This window comes from Lygodium microphyllum, chromosome 14 (assembly GCF_053477565.2).
Source record: "Lygodium microphyllum isolate KBCC chromosome 14, Lygodium_microphyllum_v1.1.10, whole genome shotgun sequence".
NCBI classification, from domain to species: domain Eukaryota; kingdom Viridiplantae; phylum Streptophyta; class Polypodiopsida; order Schizaeales; family Lygodiaceae; genus Lygodium; species Lygodium microphyllum.
In genome coordinates this window covers 45136815-45164420 of record NC_141148.1, presented here as the reverse complement: position 1 = coordinate 45164420, position 27606 = coordinate 45136815, and the positions used below count along the sequence as shown (strand labels likewise).

The following is a 27606-nucleotide window of genomic DNA, read 5'->3' as shown; positions in this document are numbered from 1 at the left end:
TCTGAACATGCCCTCTTTGGCAGACGATGGTTGATTTGGGTGATGCAGAGGGTAAGCGAGACTCATCTGCCTTTATTATCTTGGACCCACAGACTGGTTAGACGACATGTGATGCGAACACCTCTTGCGATATATGCAAGAGGGATAGGTCACAATTTAATGCATCCAGTTTAGGGCTACAAGCCCTGTTCCCCTGGGAATGGTATGCTTTGATGTCTATCATGGTTGTTTCCAGGTGGATGTTATGCATAGTATTGTTTTAATTCATTAGGCCAAGAGGGCCGATGCAGTTTTGTAGTGAAGTGTTTGATTTCATTAGGCCAAGAGGGCCATTTCCCTGTCTAGTGCGGGTGCGTTTAATCAGGTTTTTGGTTTAAGTGTTGTGCTGGACAGGTTTCGTGTTTCGTGGAATTTGGTGGAGCTTGGAGGAGCCTTTGCTGCGATGGAAGCTTCTTGTGGCCAATACAGGTGATACCTCTCCTTTACGAGTATCTTTCTTTCCTGTTATATTTGTATTTGTACTTGTCAAGGGGATACTTTTTGGTTGGGGACCGGCAACCAAGGCATGAAGTCCCAGGTTTAGGTTGAGTATGTTTGAGGGAGGTCGGAGTAGTCATTGCCTCCTGTAAAGACATTGTCAGGCATCGAAAGACCTGTTTTAGAAGGAAGTCCTAGTGGCCCTGTCTTGCTAGCCTGCTAGGCAGCCGTTCTAGGAGTTCTTGTTAGCAGTGAGGCCGTTAGAGAAGCCTGCCAGAAGATAATCATAATGATGCCAAGAAATCCTGAATATCCTAAAAGATGAATATAAATAAGAAGGTGTGTAAAAAGGGGTTCTAACCCCTATCAAAGAAAAGAAAAGAAATGAAAATATATAAGCAGTTGCTCATTGCCTTGCGAAGGCCTGGTAGGTTCCTGGGGACGAATCAGACCTAGGGCCGATACCTTGTCTTCCTAGGGGTGGCTTCTTGCTGGAAAAAAAATTGACAAAACAAGGACGGTTGGAGCGAAAATAAAAGTGAGCGGTAGAAAAGGATTAAGTGTCTCCTTGCGAGGGCTTAGTAGGTTCTTGGGTGCCGAGACAGGTCCTGAGGCCGATGCCCTGTTCTCCTTGGGTCACTACGCTCAGCTCCCTCCTTTTTACATGCCCAAGTATGTTCATCCAATAAAAACCCTAAAAGAAGAAATGTACTGAAAGAAAATACTCTTTGATTAGGCTATAGGAGTCCTCGCCTTGTAGGAGCTCCTAGTTGTGTTGTCTTTAGTTGGTAAGTAGTGCAGACTACCACTTAGGGCAACCTCTTTGATAGGTTTTTTTTAGTTTGGCTGTGTTGGAGCAGCTGGTTAGTGACTCACTTCGGATATTCTATTAGATGATGCTAGTCCTACTCCTTGTGGATGTCATGCCTTGGTTCTGTCCAAGGGTAGGGGGAGCATTGTGCTGAGTTTTATTATATATTTATTTTGTATCAGTTTGATGCTTCTTTGGTTGTTTATGTGCAGATATGTTCGTGGATTCGACGGGCTGAGTTGCCCTATCCCATGGTCGCCAATGAGAGCAAAATTTAGGTGACGGGAAGTGCTTAAAAATAGCAAAAAATTATGAATATCAAGGGAAAAATATTCAATGTCAAAGGCGGCCGCTCGATCTAGGACGATTTTAAGCGTCAAAGTGCTTTAAAAGCGCCCGAGCGACACTTGTTGATTTTTCATAATTTTTCAGATAGTCGTGCGGGTTGACACGAGCAACTGGCCAATGCGGAATGCCAAGCCGGACGCCCAGGATTTTTCAGAGCTCGATTCCGAGTCTGGACAGGGAAATGGCCAAGAAACCGGTCAAGATACGAAGAGGTGGACCAAAGTTTGGCCAAATGGGCAAGTGACCCTTGGGAGCCCAATTTTTAATGTAGCATGAAAGTTTGAAGAAGAAGATGAAGAAAAAAACGTGAGGATGAAGGCGCCATACTGTGCCCGAAATTTGCGGCCCATGCATGATGATGCCATCTCGAGCCTGCAAGTAACCCCTATCAATCATCATTGCCCCTCATTCCCTCCTGGATGCCAATCATTTCGCCGCTCTTTGCCCGTCGAATGATGCCCTCTTTGAAGATCTCTGATTTGAGTCTTTATCTCTCCTCCCTCTCTCTCTCTTCTAAGGGGGAATTCATGTGGGGAAAAGAAGGAAGAAGAAAGAATGATGGAGGCTTGTTCGGCATGGATCGGATTGCTCCACGGGCTGGAAATGGTGATTGGTGATTGTGCTAGACATGAAGTGCTGCTGATTTCCAGATTTGCAGCCATGGACATGAAACCCGAAACACGCAAATAAGCGGTAATTTAAAATTTTCAAAGGAAATTTGAGCTTTTATGGCTTTTGATTGATGAAATGTTGTTCATGTGGAATAAAAATTGTTCATGTTGCTGTTTTCTATGAGTCCTTGCCGGTCATAATCAAAAAATCAGAAAAATATACATTTGTGGTTCAAAATAATACATTAAAACACGGAAATTATGAAAAATCAAGGGAAAATGATGGTTTTTTGGCATAAAAATGGGAAATGAATAGGAACATCAACTAAACTTGCATTTTTCTGAAAACAGGAACTAAGGGCCACAGCCCATAACCTGTTTTGAATTTTCAGTAATTAAATAATGCAGGAAAATAAGGGAAAATACAAGAAAAGGGTAGAAAAACCAAAAAAAATAAGGGAAAAATACATTTTGGGTTTCGAAAAATAAGGATAAATAAGAGCAATGTTTGTGAATGTTTGTGGGGACTGAAGCATGAGGATTTGCCTCAATTCAACCCCACTTTCTTGTTCTAGTGTGTCTTTTTCCGCTTTCTACACAAAAAATGATGTCAAAATACCCTATAAACCTATGCAACGATGCAATATTTAAACGGGGAAGGGTAGAGAAGTTGAAATATGTCTAAATGCCATGTGAGATGATGGAAAAGTTGTCGATTTCTATGCATAGCATTTAGGATGGATGATAATTAAAATTAAGAGCTTAGTAGCACGAGGATCACCTCGGTGCTAGGCCCATGCAACGAAGCACGAACGGTAGTTGGAAACCATTAAAAGAATGTTTTTGCACTTGTGCACAATACTGTTTTACTAAATGTTTGAGCACTAGGCATCCACCAAATACATAGAGCATGAAAAGAATTTAAAAAGTATCAGTGACCAGCTCCTGGACATGCATTGCAATTGGTTTATTAGGACATGACCTACGATGAGAGGCAGTGAGGTACCCATGCTGTAGGTAGACGCGGGTCCCAAAGGGGAAAGCAAGTGAGAAAGAAATGGTACATTCCTGGACACGCTTATTTGGTACCTTGAGCGACGCACCGAGGGGCCAATCCCCAAGGTGTAGGAGAGTCGCAGAGGGTCGGCGGCATTCAGCCGTAGGAGGAACCCCCATGTGTATGTGATTCGAGCCTTTTGGCTATGTGAAAGGGACTCCCTCTGAGGAGTAATATTGGGTTAGGATCAGTTGGACTACAACGTATACAAACGCAATGTTTAGGAAGGCAGAGATTTTGATAGACGCTCCTGGCCGCGAGGCCGAGGGGTTGTCTTGTGCGTAGTGACAAGGCCCGGCTAGTGCATGAGCCAGTGCCGGCCCGTTTTTAGGTCCATCAGGCATGGGAAAGCCTTTGTGCTTTAGCTAGATGAAATTGGATGTGTTGATCCAACCATAGTTGCACCTATGGTGATCTTTACAATACCTCATGTGCCATGGAATTTAAAGCCTATTCTAGTACCTTGGGCATATTTGCCTAAGTTGCTAGAGCTTTTAAACAAGAAGATTAGGATGTAGATTTTGGAGCCCTCTTCAACTCCATATTTGAATCGGTGGTTTACTATTCCAAAGAAGAATGATTCTTTGAGGTTTATGCAAGATTTGCAACCAGTTAATAAGGTGACCGTAAGGAATGTTGGATCATGTCCAATAGTGGATGAATTCGCAGAAGCATTTGCAAGCAAGGCAATTTACTCTATGGAAGATTTATATTCAGGATATGATCAGTTTCAGTTTGCATTAGAAAGTTGGGATATCACTACCATAAAGGTACCACTTGGATTAATTAGGATGTGTCCACTTCCACAGGGAGCAACCAATTTAGTGGTGCATATGGTGAATGCTATGCATAAAGTTTTGAGGGAGTATATTCCTCAGTTGACCTTACCCTTTCTTGATGATGTGCCGATCAAAGGATGTGGTATCTATGAGAAGAATGAAGAGTTGAATGAGCATGGATGTAGAAGATTTGTGGTTGATCATATTTCTTATTGTGACAGGATTTTGAGCCATCTTGAACAGGTGCATTTGACTCTATCAGGAGAAAAGTTGATTCTTGGAGTGGAGGAAGTATTGGTTGTTGGGCACATGTGTGGACCATACAAAAGAAAGGCCTCACCAATAAAGATTAATGCCATAAGTAGGATGCAAGAGACATGTTCGAATGTATCTGAGGTAAGAAGATTTTTGGGTGCACGTGTCTTTTACATGCTATGGATTCCGCATTTTGCTCATGTGATTGAAAGCTTATATTAGCTCTTGAGAAAAGGGCAAAAGTTTTGGTGGGGTAAACAATATACGAAGGCAGTTCGGAAGTTAAAGATCTTATTGATTTTAGCCCCAACACTAAAGAGAGAAAATTATGAGAATGGGAAACATATTATTCTCACTGTGGATACAAGACCAATTGGCATTGGTTGGGAAGTGGGTCAAAATAATGCTATGGGAATAGGTATGCCATTCAGTTTGAAGTAAAGGTCCTCAATGAATAGCAACGTCGGTATTCTCAAGTCAAAAGAGAGCTTTGGGGTGTAGTGACAGCCCTCAAGTGTGATAGGGAGTATTTTATGGGAGCTTATGTAGTGGTAGAGAGTGATTGTCTACCTCTATTGGGCATGATAGTAAATTGCTCAACTCCTGATATTGCCATGTTATGGTGGATTGCATATATAAAGTCACTTAACCCTGATTTTCAACATATTGCAAGTAGAAAAAACCCCATGGTTGACATGCTTTTACGAGCAAGGTTTGAAGATGAAGAGGAGCTGATGGAAGATGAAGAGGACAATGTGATAGGTGCTGAAAACGACTTTATGACAATAGGGAACGAGTATGCAACTGTTGTTACTCCAACTATAGCTGTTGATTTCAGCAATAAGAAAAAAGCTTAAAGCCATGGAGAAGAGATGGGCAATAGAGAGAAAGCATCATCAATGTTATGATTTAGTGAGAACATAATTTTTGGAAGAGTTGTATGAGGATGATTGGCTAAAAATAGGTAAATATCTCAGCCTCATGACAAAGAAGGTTGAGTGGTCTGAAGCTAAATTCAAAATGATTAAAAGAAAATCTTCTGGATTTTTCCTTGAAAGAAAAATATTTATGGAATCATGCAAAGAAAAAGAGAGGAGCTCCAATACATGTATTGGGAGATATGGCTTCTCAACAACAGGTGATGTAGGAGTTTCATGAAAGATTATGGGCTGGATATAGAGGAGTTTGGGGCACATTTTCCAACATCAAAGATAAGTATTGGTGGAAAAACATGTGTAAAGATGTGGAGCATTATGTGGAATCATGCAGTGTCTATCAGATGTATTCCATGGTAAAGCATAGAGATGGGTTGCAACCGGCCTATCCATTGTCTATGCATTACAAATGGGTAGTTGATTTGGCTACCATGCCTACAGGTTTATGGAATATGAGATATCTTGCACTTGCATGAGAAGAGTTGATAAATCAAGTGAAAGGTCGAGCTCTTAGTACAAAGACTAGTCAAGCAATTTGCAGGTTCTTATTGGAAGAAGTCTTTTGTAGGTATGGCTGTGTTGGTTAAGTGGTTGCTATAAAGGAGAATTGGATGTAGATGATGCTCGTGACTTCTTTTCACAATTGGATATCAAGTTGGCTTTAACTTCTACCCATAATCTTGAAGCAAATGGCAAGAGTGAAAGGGGTCATCAGCCTTTCAAAAAGCCATTAGTAAAGTCATACAAGGATATGATGAAAGAGTGGCCAAGAATGTTACCCTTTGCTTTATGGGGTGATAGGACCACTCATAGTGCAGTTACAGGGTATATGCTTGCTGAATCAATGTATGGACAATAGCCAATCATGCCTATTGAGGAGACTATTGCTACACTTGGAGTGTTCTACCATGGGAAGAGGGTTTGAATAGAAAAGAGTTGCTGGTCCTATGCATTAGAAAATTAGAAAGAAGACCTGAAGACATTAAGAAAGCCATAAAAAACTGAAGACTGCAAGGATCACGAACAAGAAGAGGTTTGACAAGTGACACAGACTTCGACCACAAGCTATATAGGAAGGGGACTGGGTGTGCTGGTTTATGATAGCAACTTGGAAAATCAACATAGTACCAGCCTGAAGATGGCAAAGTGGTGGTTTGGTCCATATGTGGTGAGGTTTATTTTTGACAATGCTACCTATGCATTAAATGAGATGGATGGGATAGCTCTAAGGATTCCAATGGTTGGAAAACATATCAAGCTTTTTAAACGTATGGAGTCTTCAGCATATGAGTTGAAGGAGTTGGATATTGAGCATGAACATGAGAATAGGGAAGAAGAAGAGGTAGAAGATGAAGACATTGACATGGCAGAGGATACTTCATCTAACACTACAGATTCATAAGACTTTGGCACATGCCGCAGGATGTGCAAGTCAAGAGGGGGTGGATGTCGTGCTGCTACGCGGACATAGTGTGAAAAACTCTATAGTGCATTGTCATTTGGATTTCTTATTGATCTAAATAGTAAATGCCATATTACTCATTAGTGTCAGTGTCCATAGTGTGGATAATTAAAAAATAATAGATTTTTGGACAAGTTTAGCATAATTTTTATCTTTGGGATATTATTTCTTGTAAATATCCAAAAGCTATAGACAACTTCTAGAATAGGATGACATGTAAAAAAAGCAAGTGGCTTTCAATCATTTTTGGGGGATTTTATGCAAAAAGAAGGATGGGTGAAATTGCGCGACGCCTGAACGTAGTTTATAGTTTATAGGCAGCAAACAACACTTCAAGCTAGGAGAAGAAAAAGGAGTAATTTGGGAGAATTCTGATTAGGTGTCCAGTTATTTTACGCCCCTTTCAGAGCCAACAAAAGCATCAAATTGGTAGTTTGAGCAGCAAAGAGGAGGCTATTGTTTTATACATGTTTTTTGTCTATAAGAGATTTATCTTCTCAAGATGTAGAAATAAATTGACAGGCTTCACCTCTATGAGGATTCTTCTACATCTTCTATTTCTTTAAACCCCTTCTTTTCCATCTACTCCTCTCCTTGAGTCTCCCTTCACCCTACTATCTCTTACCCCCGTGGTAGACTTTCGACCCCAAATGCTCCAACATTGCATAGAGTTTTGCTTGTGATGGGTAGGTTAAGAGATGTTTCCATGTATGTTTTTTTATAATGAAAGCAATAAATATGAACTAGAAAATAAAAATGGGGATAAAATGAGGAAAATACTCATGATTTATCTCCATTATACTTGCACAAACATAATCCTAATTTTTAATAATTTTTCATGCATAAAAATATTTTTTTCTTATTTTATTTGTCTCAAAACTAATTTTTGTGTATTTTCCTTTAACTAAAATGTTGTATTTTTAATTTTTAAAATTTAATAAATTAATTCACACTTTGATCTATCATCATATTTAATTTTATCCTATATGAACATGGTTTGATCACCCGAAACAAAAAAATATATCATTTTTTACTTAAAATACACATTTCGAGATTTTAAAAATTAGTAACTCACATGCAGAGATATGAGTTCTACATTTTATTCTTCACAACCCTCAAACACATCACAACCAAGTTTCAAACAAATTCTCATCACATATAAACAAGATTTATGCCATAAAATGTAAAAAAGAATCCAAATTTCTATTTAAAAAGAGGCTTATCTTTATTTTTCGTATTTCAGGTCTCAAGAACTTTATGACCAATGTTGTTCAGTCTCCAAACAATACTAATCATCACTCCTTAGCGTGGACATGATCTCACATCAATCCAGCTCAAGTCGGACAATTGATCTCCATCTCGATCTTCTCTAAATAATTCCCACATGAATTGCTCATTGGTGGAGAGAGAGGGAGGAGAGAGAAATACTGATTTTGCATCTCTACATATAAGCCATCATTTATAGAGGCAAGACTGGTGATTGGAGGTGAAAGAATCGAGAAAGAGGCTAATGAGATTGGATCATATGCTTGTTTTATTGGCTCTCTAGCCCCCCCTCTCCCTCCTTCATTTCTCATCACGTCATCTTTAAGAAGGCACCATTTTTTTCTGTCGTTTTGTGAAAACATGGTCCCTCCCTCATATGAAAATTTTTGGGGCCTTAGGCTCCTAAGAGTCACCACCCTTCTCATTAAAATCTCCTTTACATTGACCTTTTTGACCCCCTTTGCACTCGGGCACCCGCAACTCCAACTTCTAGTGATCGAATCAAAGTTTAAGAATTTTTACACCACCTTCTCGGAGTCTTGCACTACTTGGAATTTGTTTTGCTTCATTTGGGGACGTGGAAAAATTACTAAAAATTTGAGATAGCTGCAAGGTTTGTCTTTAGAAGTGCTTTTAAATCCCACCTTCCATGGCTACTTAAAATCGTCGAATCTGCATTCTCCGCTTCTAATGAGCTTCTATTTCTGCCTTAAATCAATAAAATTTGGCACATTCATAGATTTTTTCTAGTCGTGAAATTCCGCTCTCATTGGCAACCATGAGATAGGGTGATTCAACCCAGTGAATCCATGAACTGATGTGTACACAAATGAACCATAAAGAGCATCAAGTTACTACAAAGAAGAATACACAACAAAACACAATACATAGCTCTCACCTTAACCCCTAACCAAATCAAGGTATGAAGATCCACGAGGGATAGGCTAAGCATAGTCTGATAAAGGTCTAGAGCTAGTTGCTAGTCAACTGCTCCAACTCAGACTAGCTAAAAAGAACTATCAAAGGAGTAATATGTATTGGTGGTTTGACTTGCTTACTAGATCAAGGTCAACTGGACCAAGAACTCCTACTAGGTGAGGACTCCTATAGCCTGGTCTTTTATTTTTAGGTACTTGTGATTTAGCTCTTTTTTAAAAAAAAACTCTAGGACTTGATAGTCAGCTCGATTTGCCCAAGTAATTCCTCGAGATTATACACTTGTTTTCAGGGGAATTCGAATCCCCATTGTTTTCATGAAAGGGAGATGTCCTAGGCCTCTAGATGACCATCACTCAGAGGTTCGGATCCTCTTGTTCTAGAATTTACTATTTGGCAAATGCACTTGCACAATATGCAAAAAAATAAGGTTACATCTCGGATCAGTATCATCGTTCTAATCGTATGCAAAATTGAGATGCTTTTCTCGATACAGACAGGTCACCATTAATCTATGTAGAGTGGAAAAAACTTGTAGCAGGACTATTGTAAAGAATGAGATTAGAGGATCTTACACGGGGTTAATACGGGAATAGCACATGCGAATGCCCGATTACACGGATGGGGTATTTAAGGTGTACAAGGACCTGGTTAGGGTACCATTTTATGAATATACATCTGTCCTTTCACCTTCTTCCCTGTCCTTCCATGGCTGCCAGTCGTTTCTCTCTCCTTCTTGTCTTTCTCTCTCTTTGGCTAGTCTTTCTCTCTCTTCTTCTCTCATCTTCTTCCTCTTTCTCTCTCCTCTCTGCGGTCTCTCCCTTCTCTCCTTCTCTCTCCTAGGTCTCCTTCATTACAATTGGTATTAGAGCCTCTTGATCCTTCTTCTTCCCTTAGATTTAGGTTAATTACATGTCTTCATAGCTAGAAAATCCTAGTTACACAGTTCCCACAGGTACACAGGGAGTACTCAAACAAGCTGTCAGCCTTCTTGAAGACTATGACAACCTTTCTTGGGGAGCTCATTGGAGGTTTGAGCGTGTCTGGTGGAGGCAGAAGGGCAAGAATGGAAACTCATTTTTCGTATTAAGTATGCTTGCGATGGCATTGTCGAGTATGGACAGATCCTTGGGGGCTTCCATCTCCAATGATGTGGCCGCAGGCTGCTTGGGTGAGGGCTGAGGGCCATCATCCTCTGCCCAAATATCTTTAGCCCCTCCGACAGCTTGAACGAGTGCTTCACCTGCACCACCTTCCCATTCTTTGTTAGATTTTTCAACTGCACATATAGTAGCTTCTTGAAGTTTAGTGGTAGGCCTGTCTTGTACTTCTCCTCTACGAGCCAGTGCACTCCTTTAGGGCAGAGATGGCCTCCACAATCATCTAGAGGTAGGTAGGATGCGCAACGCGAGCCTTGGCAACTTTAGGCTTCTTTGCCGTAGCAAGCAGACTTTGCTTATTGAAGTGCCTGATGAGGCACTTGCACAAGTGGATAACGACTATATCAAGCCCGAGAAAGTTGAAATGCTAATAGAAGTTGGTGAAACCATCCCGTTGCTAGGAGTACTGACAGAGTTGAGATGCACAGCTTGAGGTATGATTGCGATTTGGTTTTTTCAGTTGACTTTGATTGCAAAATACTACTGCGACCTGGTTTTTTTGCTGACTTTCGTCGCTCTAATTTTCCTGTTGACTTTGGTTGCATTGAGCCGCTACGATTTGATATTTTTGTGGGCTTTCATTGTGGGATGCTTCCTCCAATAGAAGCCCGCTTGCCAATTGCAAGAGAAAATGATTGTGGTACTGTAATCTATGAGGGTAAACCTCCACTATTCGCAAATCGTGGATGGCTTTTACCCGCTTAAAAGCTGGTGTTTCCTCTACAGAATCACATGAATAGCTTTGTGCGGAGCATTGAGAATAGTGCAGGTCGAGGGGGACTTTTAAGCAAGCCTCTTGCACTATTCCACCAGCCATAGCACCCACTCCAGTTCCACCAGGAGCCATCTCTGCACATTGTACGAAGCCCCAACACAGTGCCTACAGATCCATCCAGGGAGCCAGTTGAGTCATGCGCTACCTTGCGTCCTTGAAAAGTAGCGTTTGAAAGAGGCCAAGCTTGCCACATCGGATGTTAAAGCACCAGGTCATGCTGTTATCTCAGTCTCAAATCACTCGTTGCTAGTGGCGTGGTTGGAGGAGTTTCACGCAATGCCGTTGCACCACTTAAGCACCTCAAGATTCTATTACAGGTACAAAATTCTCTTAAACCAAAATACAATGGTATGGTTCAAGGGCTAAAATACATCTAGCAAAACGAAGGCAATGCCGGATTCTTCAAAGGCAATGGAACAAATTGTGCTCGAATTATACTCAATTCTGTAGTAAAGTTCTATAGCTATGAGCAAGCTTCAAGTGCAATTCTATGGTTGTACAGAAGACAAACCGAACATGACAATGCTGAACTCACGCCAATTTTGCGGCTGGGAGCTAGTGCATATGCGGGTATAATTGCTATGTCTGCTACATATCCAATGGACATGGTGTGGGGCAGACTGATAGTCCAGAGGATTCACCTGCATGCTATAGAGGAATGTTCCATTCTACATCAACTATTGTAAAAGAAGAGGGGACGAGGGCTTTGTACAAAGGTTGGCTGCCATTGGTTATTGGAGTGATATCTTATGTGGGAATGAATTTTGATGTTTATGAGTCTCTCAAGGACTACATTGTGAAAAAGAATCAAGCCTTGTCAGGAGAAAGTTCAGAGTTAAGCGTGATGACAAAGCTTGGGTGTGGAGCTGCAGCTAGTACAGTTGGTCAGACTATTGCATATCCTTTAGATGTGGTATGCAGAAGGATGCAGATGGTAGGATGGAAAGATGCTTCAGCTGTCATAACAGCAGATGGTCAGTTGAAAGCTCCTGCGCAATACACTGGCATGATAGATGCATTCAAGCAGACAGTTAAGAACGAGGGGTTTGGTGCACTATACAAGGGTTTGCTTCCTAATTCTGTCAAGGTGGTCCCTTCAATTGCACTTGCTTTTGTGACGTATGAAGTGGTGAAAGATCTTCTTGGTGTAGAATTTCAAATCTCCGATTAGGTCTTTGAACTTGGAAGAAAAGTGGTGGAATGTCAACGGGGTTGTGTATGGGTGCAACATTGCTGTCTATAAAGCTTATCACAAATGGGCCCTTGATTTGAATGAGTATGCATGCAAAAGTTTGAAATACAACCACCCAGAGACAGAGGTGTGCAATGAAGCTACTGAGGACTTTCTCACTTTGCTAAGGGAATGAAAGAAGCTGTGTGAGAAGTATTGCTAGTATGAGGATGTTGAAGATAAAAAGGCTCGTAGGCGGTGGCGTTCACTCTCTGTAGTCAGTTCATCAGATGATGAGAGTGATAATTCAGATATTGAGCTTGGTGAGTTTGAAGTTGAAAAGATAATTGGCATTCAACATGTATCCGTCAAGCTCAAATAAATCTAGAATTCAAATGAAGATTAAATGAAAGGGCCAATAGAGAGAGATTCTGAAGCAGCAAGGTTCCAGCAGACAGATGGTTAGAAAGTGCAGTTGGCAAAGGCTTGGGTAATTCAAAGGTTGTATCTGATAAGAGATTAGAGACTAGTAATGAGAGAATGTCAGAACACCTAGTTGGATTGGATAGTAGATCAAACAGTGGGGTTCATATAGAAGATCAGAGATGATTGCTCCTATAGAAAGTGATGAAAGAAAACCTTCCAGGATTCCCTTGCGCATATAGGCAGCATTGATTCTGTCAAGTGCAAGAATTGCTTCCTCCTCCACTCCCATCATCAGGACCATCATCAGGACTGCAATGCTGTGGGAGATGCTTTCCCCTGAATTGTCTCATACAAGAATACACTTGCTTGGGAAGCAATCCAGATCAAGAAGACATTGTCTCCCCATGGCACTCCTTGTTCATCGAAACACATAAAAATTGAAGGCATTGCAAGGTTGTAGATTGCATCTCTATCCTGGAAAAATCATCCATGCTAATATAGCATGAGCCTAGAATGTAGCCTACAGGAATGCATGGGAAAAGCTATGATGTCTGTGAATGAATTGAGTTGATTACCAGCTTATAGACATATTTGAGAGCAGGTTTGTGAGCCTCCTTAAGGACAATGATGGAACTAAGGATGTATGATAGAGAGCAATGGCTGCCAGGTGCATATCGGCCCAAGGGCATCCCCAGGCCTATCGGGGTTGAGAGGTGTATTGATAGACCCAGATTGTTACATATTGATGGACAGAACATGCCTAGAAGGATGGATGGCCCAGTTTTGCCATGCCCGTAGGGCAATCATGTTTTACAGAGAATGGAAGCCCTGGTTTACTGCACCCTGAAGGTGCTGGCATTTTACATCCCCAGGGCCCTGGTATACTACACCCCGAAAGGGATCTCACTTTAAGGATGATTGATGGTGCTATTATGCTTCACCCTGAAGATGACAACAGTTTGCAGAGAAGAGAAGGCCCTGATGTGCTTCACCCTGAAAATGTCAATGCTCTTAGGAGAATAGATTGTCACGGAATACTACGACTTGCTAGTGACAAGACTCTTAGGAGAAGGGATGAACCTGGTATGCCACAACCTGAAGATGATACTCTGAGGAGAATGGAAGGAACTGGGATTCATGGTCCTAAACTTGATGATGTATTTAGAAGAGTACAAGGGCTCAGTGTTAACGTAGATCGTGGCAATGATTTTAGGTGAATGGAAGGGCATGGTATGCAAAATTTAGATGGCAACAATTTTGATAACCAAAGTATTGTACAATATGACTTTGGGCAACACCTAGCTATGTACCTTGTCATGAGGGTGGATCATACTCCAATGGATTTGATTAGCAGTATGGGTATCATGGGCACCATGATTATGGCCATTATGGATAGCATGATTACGCTTACAAGCACTCCTTTATGCAGCAACACAGTTCTTATGCAAGTCATGATCATGGACATGTATATGGTACCTCATACAACATTGGTCAGCATCATGCATATGGAGATTCTTATGCCACACAACCATATGGGCAGCTGCCTCATGGAGATATGCAATGCAAGAGTGGCAAGTAAGTGATTATGATTGACATCATGCTGATACCTATGCTCATGGACTTGCCAATCATCATACTTATGGTCTGCCTAGGATGCAAGGACACTGTTGTAGTCATGTTGGACAATCATCATGCAATCTTGGGCATCATGTTTATGGGCAACAATATGGCCAAGGTTTTGATAGTGGGCAACAACAAATAGATGTATTTGGGCAGCATCATGAACATTTTTGTGACATGCATTCTCATAGAGATTATGGACAATATGACCAATGTTGTGGGATCAATGATCAAAGGCAGCATGCTTATGACGGTTATGCATGTGATGCGCAGCAGGGCTATTATCACCATATATAGTATGGACAACATGAATATCAGTATGAGCAGCAGCCACATTGGTATGACCATCCATATGGACATCATGAGCATTATGGTTGTGAGCATGGACAGACATCTGTTATACATGAGCAGCAAGATGACTATGAGCAGCATGTCAGAACTATTATTGAGCTGACCAATGGTGATGAGCAAGTGTGTAAATTGCTATCTAAGGCTAAATGCATTAGACACCTTACTAGTGATATGATATGGGAATTACATGCTGTGGGCTTATGCTATCGACGTGCTAAGCCAATATCTTGTAATCATCAAGCCACATGCAGGGCAAAGACTGCCAAAATACTCTTGGTATTAGAGTATTATGATACAAAGGATGGAGAAGATCTTGCTGAAGACCATTTTGGTATGGGTCCACAACAAGAACTTCAGTTCAAGAAAGAAGATCATGGGCATCATGTGGATTTGAATGATCATGACCCCATGCGGAAGCCCCTTCAGTCCACAGGCCTGTAGTTTGAATGCTTGGACATCACTAAGAATGCAGGGTCCATGAATATGCAGCACTTAGGGGCTGACATAGTAAACTTTTTAGCTTATGCAACCCCAGGTTGTTGACAACATCCAAGCACAGACCGAGCTTAATCATATGATGCTTATGGTAGACTCAATGCAACAGCTAGTGGTTCTGACCATTCTAGCTTTACTTGTGGATGGTAACCCAATGCATGGAAAGGATAACCACTTTCCATTTGACCCCGGTGGCAGTGCAGACACCCACACTTGCATGGATGACCTGTATGCTGGTGATGCTTACCATGCAGGTAATCCATTTGATCCTGGGGGTTAAAGAAAAGCTCTATCTACATCAGCATTGCCCCGGTGTAGTCCCCTCACCTTGAGGCGGCAACCTTGGCTGAAGGACAACTCGATTTGGGCATGTTTTGCAATAGACACAACCATCTGTTTTCGAATAGTTTTGGGCCTGCATTAATTGCATCCATGCATGACCTACCTGGGTTGAAAGTACACTCAATGAGCTTTGTTTTGACATGCAGAATGTCTTGTTTGGAGTTGCCCATGGCAAGTTATGATTAGTTTTCCACTGCAGGCCTGTTCGGGACAGCATGCTGTCCGGTGTTGTCCAACCCTTCTTGTTTGGAATTGGTGCCTATCTTTGTACCGAGTTACCTTCTCCCCTCATGCTCACACTGCATACATGCTCATAGGCCGCCGTTTCACAAGATTCCCCCCCTCCCCCCCCCAGCCATACCAATACGTCCTCTTTTTTCTTTTGAGAGCAAAAACCTTGCGGGTCGGGATGGAATGTAAAGAATGAGATTAGAGGGTCTTACACGGGGTTAACACGAGAATAACACATGCGAATACCCGGTTACAGGGATGGGGTATTTAAGGTGTACAAGGACCTGGTTAGGGTACCATTTTATGAATATACATCTATCCTTTCACCTTCTTCCCTATCCTTCCATGGCTGCCAGTCATTTCTCTCTCCTCTTCTTGTCTTTCTCTCTCTTCAGCTAGTCTTTCTCTCTCTTCTTCTCTCATCTTCTTCCTCTTTCTCTCTCCTCTCTGCAGTCTCTCCCTCCTCTCCTTCTCTCTCCTAGGTCTCCTTCATTACAACTATCTACTTCAATTAATTAAATTTTACCTTTCATTTGAAAGGCTCCCCCTGTTCTTTTTTCTCCCTTGTAAAACATAAGCATGTAAAAAGGAGGGAGCTAAGTATATTGTGACCCAAGAAGAACAAGGTATTAGTCTCAGGTATTGTCTTGGTACCCGAGAATCTACCAAGCTCTTGCAAGGTGACACTAAATCCTTTTCTTCTTTCGCTAACTTTTACTTTCACTCCAACCATCATTGTTCGTTTTTGCTTTTCGATTAAATGTCACCCCCAAGAAGACAAGGGTCAAACTCGTCCCCATGAACCTATCAAAACTTCACAAGGGTGACATTAGATCCTTTTCTTCTTTCGCTCACTTTTATTTAGCATTGGCCCCAGGTCTAACTCATCCCCAAGAATCTACCAGGCCTTTGGAAGGTAATGATCATCTGTTCTTGGAATTTTTCTTTCTTAGACTTTTTTATGTTAGGGGCTAGAATCCCTTTGTATACACTATATTTTATATAGGGTTTATCATATATATATATATATATATTCATTATTTCTTCTATTTTCTAAATTTTGCAGGCTTTCCAATCTATCTGGCATACTTCACATCACCCATATATTGACATGGCATGGGTCCACAGACATCCGAATGTACCAATGCTAGGGGCTCACTCGTGTGTGTCCTACCGGACTTCTTATGCGTATTCCTAGTTTGTTTGCCATGAAAACAATGCTCATATGAATCAAAACATGCGTAGTCAAGGGGCAGTAAGTGCTGCAAACCAGAAAGCATTTTCATTCCCTTCAAGGACATATGGCCCAAACGGGCATGCCAAAGCGATACATGTGGGGTGGAACCCACTGACAAAACATGGTCAACAGAGGACCCATCAACTACAAGAGGATAGAGGCTGCTAGCTTTGGCAGCTCTAACAAGCACAAGTCTGCCAAGGGTGATCTTCCACGCAGAATCCCCAAATGAAACATGAAACCCAGCATCATCAAGCTACCCTGTAGACATAAGACTGCATGTAAGTGCAGGTACATGATGTACATCTTGTAACAAAAAAGTATTGCCAGGTAGAGAACTGCAGTCGTACATCCACAATGCCAACAATAGCAAGTGACATGTCATCACCCAAGCGAACTGAACCAGAGACAGTGTGGTGGGAGTGGAACCACTCACAGCATGGTGTAACATGAAATGAAGCACCAGAATCCAAAAGCCAACACTGTGCATACATAGAGTGAACATCGATCAACGATGTAGCATCATAAGAACTAGCTATAAGTATGTACTCCCCATCGGAGTCATCAGTCTGCATGACATTTATCTCCTCCATTTTCACACTCGATTTCACAGGCATAATGCTGCGATCAGAGGACTTTTCATGTACTTTGTCTTTCCCCTTCTCTTTGCGCTTCTCATTATGCAACTCATGACACTATGGGTGCATATGACCCTTCTTGCCACAATGATAACATGTCACATTAGCATTTCTCCCACGAGACTTGCTATGCAACTTACCACACGACTTAGACCTAGACTTCTGTGAGTCTCTACCACGGCCATTTCCATGGTCATTCTTGCCATTACCATCTCTGCCTCTAACAGTCAAAGCATGCAACACATGAGATGCATCCAAGTTCTTATGGTTAATATTTTCCTACAGAAGAACACTCTCTACATCATGCAAGTTCAAAATAGTAGTAGGAGCACATAAGGTAGTGTGAAATACATCCCATGACTCACTTAGAGTCCCAAGCAAAAATAATGGAGTAACCTCATCATTAAAGGTAATACCCTGCGAAGTCAAGTTCTTGAGAATAGTATGGAACTAGCTCAAATGAGCAAACATTGTCATATTCTCCTTCATGCATAGGTCCATAAGGTGCTTCAACCAATACATGTGACTTGCTAGACTTTTCTTGTCATAGAGGTTTTTAATTTTATCCCAAAACTGCCAAGCACTCGATGCTTCCTCAACCACATTGTAATGCACCTGTTTAGAGAGAGACAAGATGAGGGTGGACTTACATAACTCATCAAGCTCATCCCATTCGTCATCAATCATAGTTTCAGGCTGCTTGCCATGCATCCTTAGTGGCTTTATTTGCGATTTCTGCATCAATACCTACCAAACTTGGCTCTTCTAGTAGGCATAATTCATACCATCAAGCTTAGTGATGTTGAAGATAGCACTGTCAGTGGAAGAAAAACCCATAATGCAGTCCAAAACAGTGTAGATAGTTCAAAACTACTTGTTGTTTTCTGTAAACAACCAAAATACCACCAAAACCAAGGCAAAATGACCACAAATTGATAGCTAATGATGCTGCCCACCAAGTACCATCAAAAGTACATAAAATTAGGATGATTTAGCATAAAAATTCCACATCAGTCCATACATAACTGCTTGCTATAATAAATTACAGCTAGGTACAATGAGAGCAAATTGTAAGCAAAATCAATGCACCAAGTCAACCACAGATTGTCAAAGCATAACCAACATCAATTGGGCATAAATTAGCATATGACAGTCATATTGACATTGAGCAAACACCCAAGCATGTCAAATGAATCCGTTAGTAAGCCGGCACACCCCCTATGTAATAGGGCAAAGTGTACACAACACTAGCAAGACCTGACATAAAGAGGTGTATGCTCAGGGAGTGCGAAGCCCAAATGAACCCAAGTACATGTATACGGACCATGGCATATCAACCATGCAACATCCAAGTGAAGAATTTCCCAGTCTCAAAATATTCAAAGCTCAATAGCATAAACCACTTGCTCAATGTTTGTCAAACATCCAATGATGCTCCCATTGGCACAAAAGCCATATGGATCAAGCCAAGAAGCTCAAGAAAGGCATATGAGAGCACCAGTGATGAAAGATCCAAGACCAGACATCAATAAGACATCATGAGCATATAAGCTCTCTGTAGCCTCCAAGTAGAGCATCCATAGACATTAACTATATCCCAAATACAACCCTAGCAAGCCAAGAAATATCCCAAGTAAGTTCCAGGAAGCCAAGTGCAAGCCAAGACAAGGCACTAGTAGCAATCGGCTCCAAACAATGTAACTAGCATGTAGTAGTGGCATAGGCCAAGCATGTCAAGACCGGTCAAACATAGGTAACATACATGCCATATGTACATCCAAGACGGAGCATCAAATGCATTCCAAAGCCAAGCTCAAGTGCAAATAAAGATCCGAAACCAAAGACAAGCTCGATGTTGTACCCCAAAGGTTAATACTTCGTTGAATATCCCAAAGACATAGCACGAAACCAATAGGCATAACCAAACATGAGATAATAGGCTTCAGCCCACTGTGGTACAACAATAATTTATTGTTCAAAATTGAGTATTTTCAGCAATAAAATCAGTCCAAAATGATGGCATAATATGCACCTTGCATCCCCCAAACAATCGGGCATCAATAGGTACCAAACCGGTTAAGTGAAAGTGCCCAAACAAGCATAGCATTACATGCCAATGTTAGTTCTGCATAACATGACTGTGGGACTATTGTAAAAAGTCCTAGGAATGTATAGATCAGACCCAAATCTAATGCCTATGATCAAGGAGGCTTCAACCAAAGTTAGAGACCATTGCCAAGTCTATTGCCAAGCCCGAAGAAGCATGCCATGGCCATCAATGAGGAGTAGGTGAGATGTTGTAATGTGCTATCCAGAATAGCCAAAAAAATGGTGCAAATTTTTTGATCCCTTCTTATGCTCCTGTGCATCCACATGGCCTCAATGGTAGTGGTTAGAGGCTCTAGGGGGTGCCCAGGGAGACTCACAACAAGCCTCAAGTGCCCAAATGCAAGAGGGAGCAAGATCCAAGCTCCAAAGCTTTGAGCTATGGCTGCCCTGATTGATTGCAACCTGAGAATTGAATAAAAGCACTGAAAGAACACTTCAATACCTCTGTAGCAATGCCCTGAGGGTGCCTCAATAGGCTGGGAAGGTGCTCGGGAAGGCACGGAGTGACAGGAGCTCGGGAAGGTCAGCTATGTCTGCTAGAAAGGAGACCCAATGTTGTAGGTATTTGAATGGAAGCTAAGAATGCCATGAACCAAGCTCAGGAAGTCGGGAAGCCTTGCCCTGATACCAATTGAAAGGTGAGAAGGATCAAAGCTTGCTTGGAAGTGAGCTATGGCAAAGAGCAAGAGCAAGAAGAGAGAGAGACACAAATGGGAACTCCAACAGTTACAATATGTGACTGGGCCTTCCTTTATTCAAACTGTCACTAAAATAATAAAGAATAAAGTGATAGTGATGAGCGCCCATCACCTGCAGTGTGCAGTGGTGGGTACTGTCAGTGTAGTAATACACGAGCGGCTAGGCAAAGATGCCTTTACCCCCAACACATTCTAGTACTCATAATGTAGGTTGATCTTTACGAGCTTAGTATTGCCCATGGAATGAGAAACGCTCTGCATTTAAGCTCCACATGGCAGTAACAAATCTTGAAAATGGTTTTTTATTGATTAAAATCACTATTGACAATGCCCAGATTGAAAAAAGATGCAAATGAGTGAGGATGAAGCTTCCTAGCTATGGCTGCCAGAAACCCATAATTAGGGTTTGATTCATATAGCAACCATCATAGGAGGAATTTCCCCAAACCCTCTTAGTGGGAGATGGCTCACTAGGGAGCTATCAAAGCCCTAGGATGTCCACCATTGATTCACCCTCAGCTGAGCATGCACACCTGTACAAATTTGCACGCTGCCCAGATTTGCGCCTGCCTGCATTTTTTTGCAATGTCATCGTGCTGCATGGCCAATGTGGGGTTTTTTGGGGCTAAGCTGCTATGTCTTGAGCTGAGGAGGAGTTCCTTATAAGAAATCTTGAGTTGAAACCCCCTCCTTTGTTCTTTCCAAGTCCTCCATCATAGGTGGGATAGGTTGTGGTTATGGTGGTCAAGAGGTAAGAGGTGGAAGATGAAAGCTCATGTGCACTTAATGATGTAGGGAAGCTGAGGGATGTTGAAGGATCAGAGATGGCTCTGATTCCATGTTGCAAATCAGAGTTGGAAGCATGAGAGAGTGTGCACAAGAGGGAGAGAGAGAGCTCAAGTACAAGGATAAGATCTTGCTTAGTCAGTTGTTCAAGGTACAATTACTACACTCTTCTCCACTATGAGTGTGTACTTTAGGCTGTTTATATAGCCTCTCAAGAAGTCAGGGTTAGGGTTTCCCCTTGCTCCCCTGTCCTCTAGTCCAAGACAGCTCTTAGCAGAGCACAATGCCATTGCAATGGAAACCTCATTGTTTGCAGGATTAGGAGTTAACCAGGGCTCTAAGAACCCATCAAGAATCCATTTTGTGGCTAAGCAGCTAGACAAGTACTAGCCAAACAATGACCCATATATTTTTGTAGAGCAGTTCAACCAAGTTTGCGAGGCCAATGGCCTCACCAATCTTACTCTCTACGCTCATTAACTTTCGGTCTATGCTTAGGAGATAAGGGTAGGACCTGGTACACGAGACTGTTGGACGTTACTAAGCGAACTGACTTCAACAACCTCAAGAGTCTCTTCATTAAGAGATTCTTTGAGCCTATGTACTCCGATAACCTTCCAGTGAGGCTAATGAACTTCAAGCACAAAGGCAAGGAGCACATAAGAGACTACGTCACCCACATGCAGAGTTTTTTTAAGAGGACTCCAACTGGTGAGCGACCCACCAAAAGAGTGATCTCTACAAGGCCTTTGTGGGCAGTTCAAGCTTGCAATGAGACATGCTAGCTAGGGTCTTTGACAAGGAAATTAGAGTGGATGACAAACTCAAAGAGAGAAGCTCCAAGAGCTCAACCCGAGAGGAGACAAATGCTAAAAACTCTGAGATATTTTCAACATCAAGTGAAAGATCAAGCCCAAGTACTCAGGATAAAGGCAAGGGCACAGACGCAAGCCAAGAGTGGAGATGAAAATGAAGCTAGCAAAATTACAAGAAATGATGATATGACCAACAAGCCCTCATGTCCAATGCATCTATTGTGGTAGAAACCACCTGCCAGCCGAGTGTCAGGACGCAAGATCCCAACCTTGCGCCAATTGTGGTAGGTTCGGTCACAATGCCATGCACTATTGCAAACTACCGAGGAGACTCCTGTACTCGCAACTATACAGACAACCTTACCCAGTGAATAGGTCATAAAACTTTTTCGGGAGGGGACCCCCATTGGCTCTCTTGGCACCTAATGACACCAAACCAGCCATTCCTAGGATAGAGATAAACCCCACAAGAATACTTAGATCACCTAGACCCGACGTAATCCATCCACCAAGAGCAATGCTCTAGTCCACTATGTGGAGGAGCTGAATAACAAAGAGCCTTATGTGCAACCCTATGTATCATGTGATGAAGAGGGCAATGCAATCCTTATGGATTATTGGCCTGTACTAGTGATGGCATTAGGTAAAGGTAGAGGCAAAGGCTTTGGAGGGTAGACCCAAGAACCAATCTCGTGTTGGACTTGTGGACATCCAAGACATATCTCCTCATGCTGCCCTGAACGAGAGTAGGCTAATTGGCTTAGATGCCTAGAGTGTGGAATCACTCACATGTTTTTCAAATTCCCTAGACAAAGACTATCCTCTAGTGCTGCAAATGAGCCATTTGTACCATTGGGGCTATTTGGAGTTGATACATTTGACGGAGAAGACACACCCATCCCATTGCATGTCATGACCTGCACACAGACAAAGCAGTCCCAGCATATCATTGCCAGGGCCCAAACAACTTAGATGCAGTCTCAATCAAAGAAAGAAGAGCTGTGGGCAATGGAGAAAGAAAGCCGACACTAAGGTCACGCTAAAAATCAAGAGTGCCATGACGATACCTACCGGAAAAAAGGTGGCAAACGTAGAGGTAGAAACGTCAGTCCCAAAAATGGTCGAGAAGGAAAGTGCAAAGGTCAAGGAGTATTCCAACCCAAAGAGGAGATGGTGGAGAGCTTCTTCTCCTTGATCCCTCATCCTCACACACTCACTCCCTTACACTCTCACACTCCATCTCTTTTGAGTGGTTATTCCCTTATCCCCTTTTTTACATGGCCGGCCGTGGCCTACTAGGCCCCTTTTCCCATTGTCCTCTTATCTTTCTATCTTTCTTTCTACCGCCCATCTACCTTTACAATTTGCATAGGAGGGAGCATGGTGCTCTTTTACAAAAAGTTTTAGGGCGCCTTGCATTTAAAAATATGTTTTTGTCTTTGACTTAGCTTTTGAGGCCGCCCTTGCGCTTTCGACCATTTCCCTTCCTACTTCTTTCATTGTGTCCGATTTCCTTTTGGGCCACCTCTTTTAGCTCCCAACTCGCACTTTTTCACTTTTTTCACTTTTTCTTGTGATGAGGTTAACAGTAGGACACTATACATTTGAGATAGAGGGTGTAGATACCAATCATTTGGTTCTTCAAAACGGCCAAGAGCTTATTTCATAGGATGTCAAATATGTACTTAGAATAAAGAAAAGTCTACTATTAGTTGGGCAGCTTGATGCAAGAGGGTATTTTGCTACCTTTGGTGGTGGATCTTGGAAGGTCCACAAGGGCTCTATGATGATTATTAAAGGCAGTAAAAAGGAAAATTGCATTGTAAGGCATTACCTAGCAAGTTCTTGGGCTGTGGTTGAAGTTCATTCACAGATGAAACTTTGGCACAAAAGAATTGGCCATATGAGCCAAAAAGGCCTTCAAGTTCTCTTCTCTTTATTGAGATTTGATGTAAAAGGATATGGTCTTGAATTTTGTAATGATTGCATATATGGAAAATATGTGAAGTCTCCTTACTACTCTCATGTCGTTAAGAAGTCCAATGCTCTTGATTTAGTACATTCTGATGTGTGCACTATGCTTATTTTCTCATATGGGGATGCATGGTACTTTGCCACTTTTATTTATAATTTTAGGAGAAAGTATTGGGTGTATGTGTTAAAGAGCAAAAATGAAGTATTGGATGGTTTTAAAAGGTTTCATGATTTTGTTACCACACAAAAAGGACTTAAGTTAAATGCTATAAGAAGGATAATGGGGGTGAACATGTTTCTAATGAGTTCAAAAATTTTTGTGAGATGCATGGCATTAAGAGGGAGTTGATAGCTCCTTATAATCTTGCATCAAGTGGCGTGGTTAAAAGATATAATCAACACTTTGTGAGAGAGTCAAATGCATGATGTCCATAGCTAATCTATTACATCCGTTCTAGGGAGAGGCTCTTAAATTTGCAATTCATGTATACAATCGCTCTCCAAATTGTGCATTTGAAAATGGCACTCCTGAAGAGGTTAGTCTAGCAAACTTCTTCATATGACCATTTGCATGTCTTTGGTTGTAATGCCTTTATGCATGTACCTCTAGATTATAGGACCAAATTAGATATGAAATCTATCAAGGGCACTTCATGGGATATGGAGATGAGTGAGAGATGGGTTATAGAATTTGTCTTTCTCAGGGGCAAGAAAGTACACAATCAAGATGTATTATTTAGCAAAGTTGATGAAATATGCTACACAAGGTGAACTTGACAAAAAGAAGGTCAAATTTTAGCATGAACTGTGAGTCATTCAACAGCTAGCTAAAGCTTATGTTCCTTTTGATGCTGAAAATGAGAAGCAACCCATTGTGCTACAGTGAGAAGATAATTGTTAACCCTAGGGAAAAGAAAGCAAAAAGAATATTAAAAAAGACGCAATAAAAATAAAAAAAAAGAAAAACGGCTGAAGAAATAGGAGAAAAAAATGCCAAAAGAGAAAAGACACATTTTAAATATAAAAGCACATTCTAAATCCTTGTATAAAGGAGCACTAGGCTCCCTCTAATGTAATTTGTAACTGTAGACAGGTATGGGTGAAGGCACAATGCAAATAGAAAGGGAATAGGAAAAGAGAACTTAGGCTAAAATGGCTAGGCATGTAAAAAGGGATGGATGCCCAAAGGGGGTTAAGGTTATATATAAAAAGGCAAAAAGTGAATGAAGAAGCTCATCCTTGTGTGTGGCAAAATCTAGCTCTCCTCTTCTTGTTCTTGTTCTTACTTGCTTGAGCTTGTTCTTGAGAGAGGGAATGTGAGAGAGTGAGGGAGTGAGTGTCTGAGGGTGAGGGACTATGGTGGAGAAGCTCTACATCTTCTCCTCTCTTTTTCTTCTCTTCTCTTCTCTTATCTTATCTCACACACATCAATGGAGCATGGCATTTGGAGCTTGAGGATCGAGCTTGCTTGAGCTTGTACCTTGGATCGTGGAGCTACCAAAGTGCTTGAGGAAGGAGGCAACTCGATCGAGCATGAGGTAAGCTCACTACCCTCATATGTGTGAGAGCATGTACGGCTATGTGAGAGGTAGCCATTGCACTTTGGCTTGAAATGCTTGAAGCAATAAGCGGTCCATGGGTCTTGGCAGTCGAGCGAGAAGCTCCCATATTTTGGTTCCGTTGTCGAGAGGACAAGAGATTCAAGCTTTGAGTGCTTGCATGCTCTGAATCGAGCATTGAAGTAGGATTTGCCCCAAATAGGTGCTTGATATAGGTAGGAAGCGAGGGAGTTGAAGAGGTCTTCAATCTCCTTTGCAAGTTTTTCTGGTTTTTTGGATCTAGGTAATTAGGTTGGATTAGTATAAGTGGTTGCTTGTGATTTGGATGCATTTAGGTAAGGACAAATTAGAAAAAATAGAGAAACAAACATTAGGGTTACTGCTATAAACAGGGAAAACAAGAAGAGAAAGGGGATTCAATGCATTGAGAAAGGAAAGAGAGAATAAAGGGAGTGGAAGACTGAAGAACAAGGGGTTTAAGAGGCAAGCAGAGCAAAGGGGAGCTCATTTCTGCATTCAGAGTTGAGAGAGAGAGAGAGAGAGAGAGAGAGAGAGAGAGAGAGAGAGAGAGAGAGAGAGAGAGAGAGAGAGAGAGAGAGAGAGAGAGAGAGAGAGAGAGAGAGAGAGAGAGAGAGAGAGCTAGACAAGTTTGTCACAAGGCAGCAGTGAGGCAAGGAGAGCTTTGATTCATGCAGTTAAGCGCATTTGGAGGCTAAGGCAAGTTGTTTTAATTGCTAACCCCTTGTTTGATTCTGGAGCCTGCCATAGACTAGGAGGAAGCATTGAGCATGACATTTTCCTTGAGTTTGCACCCATTTTCGCTACCGCAGTTGAACCGTCCAATTCCCAAAATCGAACTATTTGAATGCCTTGAAGTCATATGGTTTTCAAAATGGAATGCAATCAGATTGTTCAATCGGACAAAATTTTTGACTAGTCCAAAATCAAACAACCCAGAATTGGACAATCGATTCTAGGAATTGAATGAAAAACTTGCAAATCAAATGAAAAAAATGAACATCAAATTGTTAAAAACTCTGATCTCACTAGACCCTGCAGAGGCCAAGCCCTAGTTGTAGGACACCCAAGTAGATCCCCAAGTGAGTGAGAGGGGCAATAGAGTTGATTGACTAGAGAGTTGAGACTCGACAATCCAAGAGTGACTGCAGTCATTGACCATATCCCAATAGAGATCCGAACAAACAACTTGAACCCATTACACTTCAAACCAACACTTGGAGTGCACCAGAAAAGCTGAAAGCCTGATTTCTCATTGCACACGTTGAGGAGCACCACAATAGCATCGGAGTGCGCATAACATTGAGGATTGTTTTGAATAACAAGGAATTCACGCAAGATAATATAAGTCGAATGAACCCACTAGTAGGAGAAGACCCCTCAATGTTGAATAGTGGCCAAGGATCCCAATCATCGAATATTGAGAGACTTGAATCATCGAGCTACTTAGGGAGCAACAACAATAGGTACAATTAGGGACACAACTCTATCGGGCTTAATCAATCAGATCGATGCCCTAGTTGCTCAAGAAGCTAGCAATAAATTAAGAGCCAGCACCAACCCAGAAAATGACGAACTTGACTTGGGAGAATTCCCAATCGACATCCAATAAATAATGACCCAATATGACCTGCAAACCAAAATGGAGCATCATGGTAGACTAGCTAAGGACATCATAGCCAATCTAGAGGAAGAGAGAGGTTTGGCAAGGAAAGTGTTGTTAAGCATAGCCACCTATCACTAAAAGCAATGAGCTCAAAAGCTGAGACAAGACATAGATATGTTTGAAGTCCAACATGTCTTAGTGCTCATAAATCAAAATAGGACAGGACCAAATGGTGAGAGAGAGAGAGAGAGAGAGAGAGAGAGAGAGAGAGAGAGAGAGAGAGAGAGAGAGAGAGAGAGAGAGAGAGAGAGAACTAGAAGTTGATCTTATGTTAAGCGAGCTTCTCACCAAGTAACTCTTAGACAACATGGCTGCAAAACAAAGTGGAGTAGCCTTGGCAACTTTGTTGCTAGTAGGACTAGGAATCACCTCAAATTTTGGGAGCCATACCAAGATACATGTGGTTGCTAAGCGACTCGACAAGTAGTATCAACTTGACAATGGCCTGCATAGTTTTATGAAGAAGTTTAAGTATAAGAGGATAATGGCCTCACAAACCATGCTTAACATGCACAAGCTTTCGAAATCTTCCTAGAGACAAAGGACGGACATGGTACACTAGTCTAGACAATGTTGAACGCAATGACTTCAATAACCT

General features: G+C 41.7%; 1 pseudogene; it reads left to right on the top strand.

Moving 5' to 3' along the window:
* The first annotated feature begins 10335 nt into the window (after positions 1-10335).
* Positions 10336-13003, top strand: LOC148025554 (mitochondrial adenine nucleotide transporter ADNT1 pseudogene; annotated as a pseudogene).
* The last annotated feature ends 14603 nt before the right edge of the window (positions 13004-27606 follow it).